The sequence below is a fragment of the Procambarus clarkii genome, chromosome 67 (genome assembly GCF_040958095.1).
Source record: "Procambarus clarkii isolate CNS0578487 chromosome 67, FALCON_Pclarkii_2.0, whole genome shotgun sequence".
Lineage (NCBI taxonomy): Eukaryota > Metazoa > Arthropoda > Malacostraca > Decapoda > Cambaridae > Procambarus > Procambarus clarkii.
This window is the reverse complement of record NC_091216.1, coordinates 6,935,038-6,947,001: the sequence shown is the minus strand read 5'-3', so window position 1 is coordinate 6,947,001 and position 11,964 is coordinate 6,935,038.

Here is an 11,964-nt window from a genome sequence, read left to right as displayed (position 1 = left end):
CAGCTCTCGATAGATGCACCCCATCACGAGCATACATTTCATTTCTTCCATAGAAGTGTTCCCAGTTGTCTATGAAAGATATTGCATTTGATTTGCAATATCTTTCCAGCCGGCAATTGACACCAAGTGCCCTCGATATCCATTCATTTCCCACTCCCTTTCTTGGAAGAATGCCACATATGATCGGGATTCCTCCCTTGCTCCTAAATAACTCTATGGCTGTTTTATACCTCTGAATCAGTTCCTCACTCCTGACTCGACCAACATCATTTCCTCCCACGCTAATGCAAATAATGGGATTGTTCCCATTACCAGCCATAATATCATTCATGTTGTTTATAATATCACCAATGCCAGCTCCGGGATAGCAAACCCTTAACCTGTTCCCCCTATCTCTAGCACAAAACGTTCTATCCAAATACCTTATCTGGGAATCTCCCACAACTAATGTTTGCTTAGGTACTTCCTTTACTTTCTGAGGGGCCTGCGCTTCCTTTCTCTTCGTTGCTTTCCCTTTTGCGCGATCCACAGTCTCTCCACAGCACTCGTCCTCCAAAACGTCAAATGAATTTCAAGTTGCTATGGCGTTTGAAGGCGGCTTTATCAAAGTCTTCTTAAGGCCCCTGTCTTTCGCAACTCTCCAAGACGAGGTCCCTTTACTGCTGGTCTCCTCCTTCGTTACTTCTCGTTGTTTTTAAAGCTGACGCACCTCCTCCCGCAGAGAGTCCAACTCTGTCCTCAGGGCACCCACTAGAGTCACCAGGTCCTTCACTACAACTTCCATATTGCTATGATAATATAACAACACTCAGGAGCTCCGGTTAACACAACCTCTCACCTGGCAAAGAAACTCAATGAACTCCTAACTCCATACACTCCAAGTAAGTTTAGTCTACAATCATCAGCAGATTTCCTAGAATTGATCAAATCTACCCAGCCCGATGGAATCATCGCTTCCCTGGACGTTGAATCCCTTTTTACCAACGTCCCAGTCGACACAACCATAGGAATGATACTGGACAGAGTATACAGAGACGAGAGCACCCCCAAATTAGACATACCTGAGCCACACTTGAAAAGTCTTCTCGAAGCATGTACAAAGGAAGCCCCTTTCATCAGTCCACAAGGAGACATGTATTTACAAATAGACGGAGTAGCAATGGGCTCCCCCTTAGGAGTTTTATTTGCTAATTTTTATATGGGAACCATCGAAGATAGGGTCTTCAGTAGCAGACAAAAACCAACTGTATACTGCCGTTATGTAGATGACATATTCGTAATAGTAAAAGACTCAGATGAACTAATTGACCTAAAAAGACACCTAGAGAGAGAGTCAGTACTCCGATTTACACATGAAAATAGTGAAAATAACAGTCTGCCATTCTTGGATGTACTAATAACAAAAACAGGAACCTCTTTAAGCACCAACGTATATACCAAGCCCACCAACATAGGATTATGCCTGAACGGTAGAAGTGAGTGCCCCCAAAGATACAAAGCCAGTGTTCTCAATGCTTATATTCGTCGAGCGCTTACCCACTGCTCTGAATGGAGCAACGTGAGTAGAGAGTTTGAAAGAGTAACTCAGGTATTGGTGAACAACGGATATAGCAACGCGGAAATAAACGCTGCTATAAGAAGACACTTGGACCGTTGGTATAATTCAGAACCTAGAACAGAAACCACAACACCCCCAATAAAATTATATTACAAATCAACCATGCACAGTGAACATATAAAAGAGGAAAGAATAATGAAAGAAATAATCCGTAAAAAGCACTTCTCCTAACCAAAACATAAACCTGATAATATTCTACAAAACCAAGAAGACTTCCGAACTCCTTATCAAAAACAGCCCGAAGCCGACGGAGAACCCTCTACAGCAGTCAAGCGTTGTATACATGTACACTTGCCCCCACGAAGGATGTAACCTTCAATGTAAGTACATAGGTATGACGTCGACCAAGCTGACGAGGCGTTTGACATGCCATCTTCAATCTGGTGCCCCTAGGAATCACATGAGACAAGCCCATGACATTACTCTAACAAGAGAAATGTTGAACAAGAATACTTGCATAATAGACAAAACCCAAGATTCAAGAAGATTACAAATTCTTGAGGCAATTCACATAAGAATAGAGCGACCTGCCATGAACACCCAAATCACGGAACTATTTACATAAGAACATAAGAACAAAGGTAACTGCAGAAGGCCTATTGGCCCATACGAGGCAGCTCCTATTCTATAACCACCCAATCCCACTCATATACTTGTCCAACCCGTGCTTGAAACAATCGAGGGACCCCACCTCCACAATGTTACGCGGCAATTGGTTCCACAAATCAACAACCCTGTTACTGAACCAGTATTTACCCAAGTCTTTCCTAAATCTAAACTTATCCAATTTATATCCATTGTTTCGTGTTCTGTCCTGTGTTGATACTTTTAATACCCTATTAATATCCCCCCGGTTATGTCCATTCATCCACTTGTAAACCTCTATCATGTCACCCCTAACTCTTCGCCTTTCCAGTGAATGCAACTTAAGCTTTGTTAATCTTTCTTCATATGAAAGATTTCTAATTTGGGGAATTAACTTAGTCATCCTACGCTGGACACGTTCAAGTGAATTTATATCCATTCTATAATATGGCGACCAAAACTGAACTGCATAATCTAAATGGGGCCTAACTAGAGCAAGATATAGCTTGAGAACCACACCAGGTGTCTTGTTACTAACGCTGCGATTAATAAATCCAAGTGTCCGATTTGCCTTATTACGAACATTTATGCATTGATCCTTTTGTTTTAAATTCTTACTAATCATAACTCCCAGATCCCTTTCGCAATCCGACTTCGCAATCACAACACCATCTAGCTCGTATCTTGTAACTCTATCATCATTACCTAACCTCAGAACTTTACATTTGTCTGCATTAAACTGCATCTGCCAATCCTTTGACCATTTCAAAACCCTATCTAGATCAACTTGAAGTGATAGTGAGTCCTCCTCCGAATTAATTTCCCTACCGATTTTCGTATCATCGGCAAATTTGCAAATGTTGCTACTCAAACCTGAATCTAAATCATTTATATATATTATAAACAACAGAGGTCCCAGGACAGAGCCCTGAGGCACTCCACTTACAACATTTTCCCACTCTGACTTGATTCCATTTATACTAACTCTCTGTTTCCTTTGGTATAGCCATGCCCTAATCCAGCTTAATATAGCACCCCCAATACCATGAGACTCTATTTTTTTAATCAGTCTTTCATGTGGCACTGTATCAAAAGCTTTGCTAAAGTCAAGGTATACAACATCGCAATCCTTACCACTATCAACTGCCTCAACAATGCTAGAATAAAAAGATAACAAATTTGTTAAACATGAACGGCCATTTATAAAACCATGTTGCGACTCAATTATTAATTTATGTTTTTCAAGATGAAGACGAATTTTATTTGCTATTATAGATTCGAGTAACTTTCCCACAATAGACGTTAGGCTAATTGGTCGATAGTTAGACGCAAGTGATCTATCTCCTTTCTTAAAAACTGGTATCACATTAGCAACTTTCCAAAACTCTGGCACTCTGCCTGACTCTATTGATTTATTAAATATGGTTGACAGTGGGTCACAAAGCTCCTCTTTGCATTCTTTAAGCACCCTGGCAAACACTTCATCCGGCCCTGGGGATTTGTTTGGTTTGAGTTTTACTATTTGTTTAAGAACATCCTCCCTGGTAACTGCTAAACTCGTCAACCTGTCCTCGTCCCCACCCACATAGACTTGTTCGGCTGAAGGCATATTGTTAAGTTCCTCTTTAGTAAATACAGATACAAAATATTTATTAAAAATACTACTCATCTCTTCATCACTATCTGTTATTTGACCTGTCTCAGTTTTTAATGGACCTATCCTTTCCCTAGTCTTAGTACGATATAACTGAAAAAACCCTTTAGGATTTGTCTTTGCTTGCCCTGCTATGCGAACTTCATAGTTTCTTTTTGCTTTCCTTATCTCTTTTTTAACATTTCTAACCAGTTGTACGAATTCCTGTTCTAAAGTGACCTCCCCATTTTTAATCCTTTTGTACCAAGCTCTCTTTTTACCTATAAGGTTCTTCAAATTCTTTGTTATCCACTTTGGGTCATTAGTATTCGATCTATTCAATTTGTATGGTATACTACGTTCCTGTGCTTTGTTTAGAATATTCTTAAATAAGTTATATATTGAATCCACATCGAAATCCCCATTTAAGTCACCTATCGCTGGGTTCATGTCTCGCTCCAAGACCGGCCCACACCCCATACCCAAGACTTTCCAATCAATTTGACCCAAAAAATTTCTTAGGCTATTAAAATCAGCTTTTCGAAAATCTGGCACTTTAACAGAATTTTCTCCTACTGGTCTATTCCATTCTATGCTAAATCTGATTTCTTTGTGATCACTGCTCCCTAGCTCACTCCCTATTTCGATGTCATTAATTTGCGTTTCCCTGTTAGTTAACACTAAATCTAAAATATTATTTTCCCGTGTTGGTTCCTTAATGTGTTGCGTAAGAAAGCAATCGTCAATTAATTCTAGAAAATCTTCTGCTTCACTATTCCCTGTTTTGTTCAACCAGTTTATTCCGCTAAAATTAAAGTCACCCATGACATAAATACTGTTAGATCTAGATGCTCTAGATATTTCATCCCATAGATGCTTTGCTTCCATTCTGTCTAAATTTGGTGGCCTATATATTACTCCTATTATAATATTATTAGCTTTTTCGTTTAATTCAATCCAAATAGTTTCTGTGTGTGGCTCTGTTTTGATTCCCTCTTTGAGACTACATTTCAAATTGTCCCTAACATATATGGCTACTCCACCTCCTCGTCTAATATATCTATCTGTGTGAAATAGTTTAAATCCATATATTTGATATTCAGCTAATAGTTCTCTATTTTCTACATTCATCCACGTTTCGGTAAGTGCAATAATATCTATTTTTTCTGTGCAGACAAGAGCATTTAATTCGTTAATTTTATTTCTTAGACTTCTACTGTTAGTGTAATATACCCTAAGTGAATTGTTATTTTGCGGACCTTCTCTTTCCCTGATCGTTTTGCCAATTCCTTTCTCCCACAAACACATACTTTTATTACCTCCTTCCTCCAAATCAATTCCCATACCTCTATCTACTAACAGTTTAAACCCAAACAAACACCTCTAACCACTTCTTCTAACGAGTTCGCAACAGCAACAACCCCAGCTCTCGATAGATGCACCCCATCACGAGCATACATTTCATTTCTTCCATAGAAGTGTTCCCAGTTGTCTATGAAAGATATTGCATTTGATTTGCAATATCTTTCCAGCCGGCAATTGACACCAAGTGCCCTCGATATCCATTCATTTCCCACTCCCTTTCTTGGAAGAATGCCACATATGATCGGGATTCCTCCCTTGCTCCTAACTAACTCTATGGCTGTTTTATACCTCTGAATCAGTTCCTCACTCCTAACTCGACCAACATCATTTCCTCCCACGCTAATGCAAATAATGGGATTGTTCCCATTACCAGCCATAATATCATTCATGTTGTTTATAATATCACCAATGCCAGCTCCGGGATAGCAAACCCTTAACCTGTTCCCCCTATCTCTAGCACAAAACGTTCTATCCAAATACCTTATCTGGGAATCTCCCACAACTAATGTTTGCTTAGGTACTTCCTTTACTTTCTGAGGGGCCTGCGCTTCCTTTCTCTTCGTTGCTTTCCCTTTTGCGCGATCCGCAGTCTCTCCACAGCACTCGTCCTCCAAAACGTCAAATGAATTAGAAGTTGCTATGGCGTTTGAAGGCGGCTTTATCAAAGTCTTCTTAAGGCCCCTGTCTTTCACAACTCTCCAAGACGAGGTCCCTTTACTGCTGGTCTCCTCCTTCGTTACTTCTCGTTGTTTTTTGAGCTGACGCACCTCCTCCCGCAGAGAGTCCAACTCTGTCCTCAGGGCTCCCACTAGAGTCACCAGGTCCTTAACTACAACTTCCATATTGCTATGATAATATAACAACACTCAGGAGCTCCGGTTAACACAACCTCTCACTGTGACTTCACCTGACCGGCGACTTCAGGTAAATAGGTGACTTCACCTATTTACTCTACCCACCATGAGAGTAAGGACAAGACAAGAACATATCGATGCCAACACAGAAGACAATGTCCAACATAACAGGCCAATTACACCGGATTAATCTTTGTGTTTAGATAGGAGATGCCTCGAATGGGCCAATAAGCCTTCTGCAGCCCCTATGTTTATCCCTTATGTATCCCCCCGTGTTTTCACCTTCATTGTATTATCACCTGACCTAATGCGGGTATAAAATCAACTAGTATTGTAAAGATCTGTTCACTTGAGAATGAACCATGGAGGTTCGAAACGTCGTGCAAATTATACAAATAAGTGTAATACACTCTATAGTAATTCACTTCTTTTCTTCACCTTAAAAGTACTAAAATGAGTTTTGGAGAACTCCTATTTCAATTAAGCCCTGATGCTAAGAAAATAGTTAGAGGGATAGAAGCCCTAAACCAGAAAATAATAAATACAGAATATGCGGTCATATTCAATGAAACATGTTTGAAAGAAAACCTGCTGCCAGTATACACCAATATATATATATATATATATATATATATATATATATATATATATATATATATATATATATATATATATATATATATATATATATATATATATATATATATATATATATATATATATATGTCGTACCTAGTAGCCAGAACTCACTTCTCAGCCTATTATGCAAGGCCCGATTTGCCTAATAAGCCAAGTTTTCATGAATTAATTGTTTTTCGACTACCTAACCTACCTAACCTAACCTAACCTACCTTTTTGAGCTACCTAACCAAACCTAACCTATAAAGATAGGTTAGGTTAGGTTAGGTAGGGTTGGTTAGGTTCGGTCATATATCTACGTTAATTTTAACTCCAATAAAAAAAAATTGACCTCATACATAATGAAATGGGTAGCTTTATCATTTCATAAGAAAAAAATTAGAAAAAATATATTAATTCAGGAAAACTTGGCTTATTAGGCAAATCGGGCCTTGCATAGTACGCCAAAAAGTGAGTTCTGGCTACTAGGTACGACATATATATATATATATATATATATATATATATATATATATATATATATATATATATATATATATATATATATATATATATATATATATATATATATATATATATATATATATATATATATTTTATTAAATATGACCGAAAAAGTAAGATTAATAATTCTAACACGAATTTTCTCAATCTTTCGTACATTATGCTTCACTGTTGGAGGTAAATCAAAAATCACTTCTCCAAAATTCATTTTTATTTCTAGTCTGACGCGACACGGGCGCGTTTCGTAAAACTTATTACATTTTCAAAGACTTCACAAATACACAACTGATTAGAACTTGCGTTTCCCTGATTTTATATCTACATTTGAGTGAGGTGGGAAGGGTGATGTGGCATTACATTTGAGTGAGGTGGGAAGGATGATGTGGCATTAGAGGATATTAATAGGGTATTAAAAGTATCAACACAAGACAGAACACGAAACAATGGATATTGAATAGAAGTGTTTGTAGAAAGCCTATTGGTCCATATTTCTTGATGCTTCTATATTGGAGCGGAGTCTTGAGGTGGGTAGAATATAGTTGTGCAATAATTGGCTGTTGATTGCTGGTGTTGACTTCTTGATGTGTAGTGCCTCGCAAACGTCAAGCCGCCTGCTATCGCTGTATCTATCGATGATTTCTGTGTTGTTTACTAGGATTTCTCTGGCGATGGTTTGGTTATGGGAAGAGATTATATGTTCCTTAATGGAGTGTTCCGTTGGAGTGCCACAGGGCAGCATCTTGGGACCTCTCCTATTTCTTATATACATCAATGATCTGCCTAATGTCTCTAACATTCTGAAACCTATATTGTTTGCTGATGATACTACCCTCATCTACTCTAACCCAAACCCACATACACTAAATAATGTTGTTAATAATGAACTAAAAAAAGTCCACTTATGGATGTCAACCAACAAACTAACACATAACATAGAAAAGACCTACTACATCCAATTTGGAAAAAATATAACAAATGCAATTCAGCTTCAGATTGACAATGTAAACATTAGCAATAAAAATGATGGAAAGTTTCTTGGCCTATTTCTAGACAAGAGAATCAACTTCAGCACCCACATACAACACATAACTAAGAAATTCTCTAAAACAATTGGTATACTCTCCAAAAACAGATATTATGTACCTAACTCTGCTCTCATCTCTCTATATTATGCACTAATCTATCCCTATCTTTATTATGGTACTGTGCATGGGGTTCCACCACTGTAAACCACCTCAAGTTCATCATCACCCAGCAAAAATCTGCTATCAGAATAATAACAAATTCTGCTTTCAGACAACACTCAGCCCCCTTGTTTAACTCCCTAAACATGCTAAGCATAATCTCACACCACAAATTCTCTTGTGTCAACTACATTTACAAAACCCTGTTCTTAAATGTAAATCCTGCTCTGAAACTCTCCCTGGACAGATGTAATAGGACCCATTATCACATCAGAAATAAATATCTGTTTGATATCCCCAGAGTCAAACTTAATCTGTGTAAACACTCTATGCAAATAAAGGGACCCAGTCTTTGGAACTCACTCCCTAATGAATTAAAAAGCTGTCCAACTTTTGCGTCATTCAAAAACAAAACTAAAAAGTACCTAATTTCATCTTCATAGTTTTTTACCTTGTTGCTTTAAAATTGCACTGTATCTATTGCTACCCAATCTCCCAATCTTCATGTACCCAATCCAAACATCTTTACCATTGTGATCATTGCTGTCTTCTTATATGTGCTATTAATCTGCTATATGGTGCCTATTAAACTTGTTTAAATTACCGCTCAAGCTGTCAATGTAATCAATCAGAGCTTTAATATACCAATGTGCTTTAATATACTTACTAATCTCTTACATCTAATTTTTTTTCTTGCAATGTATCTATTATCTTTTTATTAATTCTGATAGAATTTACCTACTTAAAATTATCTGTTAGATTAAGGACCTGCCCGAAACGCTGCGTGTGCTAGTGGCTTTATAAGATTGTAAATACTATGCTATGTATTCTCACAAACCCAATGTACCTTCTTGTATATAAATAAATAAATAAATAAATAAATAAATAAATAAATAAATAAATAAATAAATAAATAAATTTTCCAAATCTTATTTGGTGATACAAAAAACAGAAATGTGAGTTGTTCATACATAACAATGAACTAGTTACTGCATAAAGATGTTAAAGAAACATCTATACATTTTGTTCTAAAATATAAGGAGAATATGTAAGCAACCCATCCTCTTACAAATTACATCGCTTTTCGCTCGTACGGCTAAAAATTGCTGTACTAGAATATGAAATTTAATTTTTCAAATGAAATGAATCCAAAACAGCAAGTTTTGGGTCCTTTGGTAGGTTAGGTGAAAAGCATGTTCTCCTAAGGCTTAAAACCGTCATGAAAACTGTTAATTTTTAGGGGTCAGGTGCACACAAATATTTGTCCAAATCCGAAATATAGTGCAAACTGTTAAACAAATCTCCTATTATGTGGTATCGGCCTCGTGAAAATTTCTTTTCAATATGTTAAGAAATTTATTTTATACAAATTTAGAAAAAAAAACGTGCGCAACCAGTACTGATAAGAATAACACATATTTAGTGGATAATGCAGGGATTAGGAAATACAAGCACCTGTCCGACGTGCAGTGAATAAGAGTAGTAGTAAAGAGGATGCACAAAGTGGATATGCAGTTGGTGCCTTCTAGGATTGGTGATTACCACCTGGCGGGCAAAATTTCACACAAATATTAATAAGTGTGTTATGATGCTTTATTTTATTAAATATCATATAAATAATTTTTTAGCCTTAGTGCGCATATGAACGAAATCGACGTTTTTTGAAAGGGAATGGGTTGATGAAATAGCCTTTGAAGAACACAGATAACATGTATTGACCTAGCTGAGAACATGCTGTGAACATTCAGTGAACATGACAAGAGTAAGCAAAGATGTAACTGAAACAATTGCACATTTTGGTATAAAGAAATATAGAGAATGTGTAAGAGCATGCAAAGAACACAGAGCATGACTGTAATATTTCTACCCCTTAGACCTCTGAGTAAGAATGAAAATAGGGCTTATTGAATGATTTATTATTTCTTGTGGTAAATATGTCTGAAATTAAGTGAAAGAGGAATGAGGTGAAGGGGTGAGATTCAAGGGGAGTAAGGAGGGTGTGAGGTGGGAAGATACGTAGTAGGAATGAAGGCAATATTTTGTTTTAGGAAAATATCGTTGCAAAGCCATTACCTTTAAGGGGATCCCAGGGTCAGATCTTGAAATATTGCTGCTAAGTTGCCACTTATTGTCGGGTGAAATTATAGTTGGAGAAATATTTGCGCTAAACTGTAACTTTAAAAAAGGGTAGAAGAGAAATCCAGAAAATATTTGCGTTAAGTTAACACCTGTTTTCGGGTGAAATTTTGGTAGAGTCCCAATTCCCCACCATGGTCATAAAGAATTCTTATGGAGAAAATATACCCTCTGCTATCTTTAGGAAATCTTATAGGAAAAAATACTCTCTGCAATGTTAAGGAATTCTTATGTATAAAATATACATGTAAGAGTAAAGTTAAGGTCTGAGGAAGTCCATTTTCAGAGAATATGTTTATTAGGAGTTTATTAGGTAACTCCCAGTATCAAATGTAAGTTCTTCAACCCGGCTCTATTCATTTATAAGTGCAATTTCGTTATTAACAGATCAATTTCCCTCAAATTTAAGCAGTTATATTTCAGACACAGAAAGAGAAGAAAACAGAGTTACCGAGCTCAGTCTTCTGTCCTCCGCCTTAGTTTATCCCTGTAACTCTGCTACTATTAGCATAATTTTTGCGGAATTTAAACCCGCTGTATTTCGGACGTAGTAAATAAGGAAAAGTTAGTTACCGAGCTCCAGCTCTAGTCCCTCGCCTTAGTTCACTCTTATTACTTCGCTATTAACATATTTACCCAAGATTTAAAAGACACATATTTCAGGCATAGTAAAGTAAGATAAAGTAAGTGACAAGCTCAATTACTTTTGTAATTTCGTTTTCTCATATTTCGGATGTAGTAAATAAGATCAAGGCAGTTATAGAGCTCTGGCTCCTGGGGTGACCGTTCTGGGTGTGAGAGGGGAGCTGTGGCTCCTGGGGTGACCGTTTTGGGTGTGAGAGGGGAGCTCTGGCTCCTGGGGTGACCGTTCTGGGTGTGAGAGGGGAGCTCTGGCTCCTGGGGTGACCGTTCTGGGTGTGAGAGGGGAGCTGTGGCTCCTGGGGTGACCGTTCTGGGTGTGAGAGGGGAAGGGCCACGCGGTGCGAGCTCCGCGGAAAACAATATATATCTAGGGATATTTCAGTGATACAGGAACTAAACACAGTCAGATAACTTTTAAAGTGTGTCTCAACATATTAAACAATATATCATAGTGATTACCATCCGACCGTTTATGTTCAAGGAAAAATAAGTGAAATTCGTATGTAGTCAACGCCTGCCCACGTGGTGCCAGGTGTCCTTAGGCAATAGTTGCCAAGTCGTCATTAAATCACATCCCTCGCTATTGAAAAATCAAGAAATCAGTGCACATAGTGATAAGCTTTCTATGCAAAACGTGTGTCTATTATAAAAAAAATAAGATAACATATCTTAATATCAAGTGAACAATTTATACACAAAATAAGTCCGTCGTGTGTGTGTAAACAAGGGCCATTTGGAGGTAGGCCCACCCCAGTACCCACTGTGTGTGTATTCTTCCAAATATTGTAACGTACTAAGGTAACT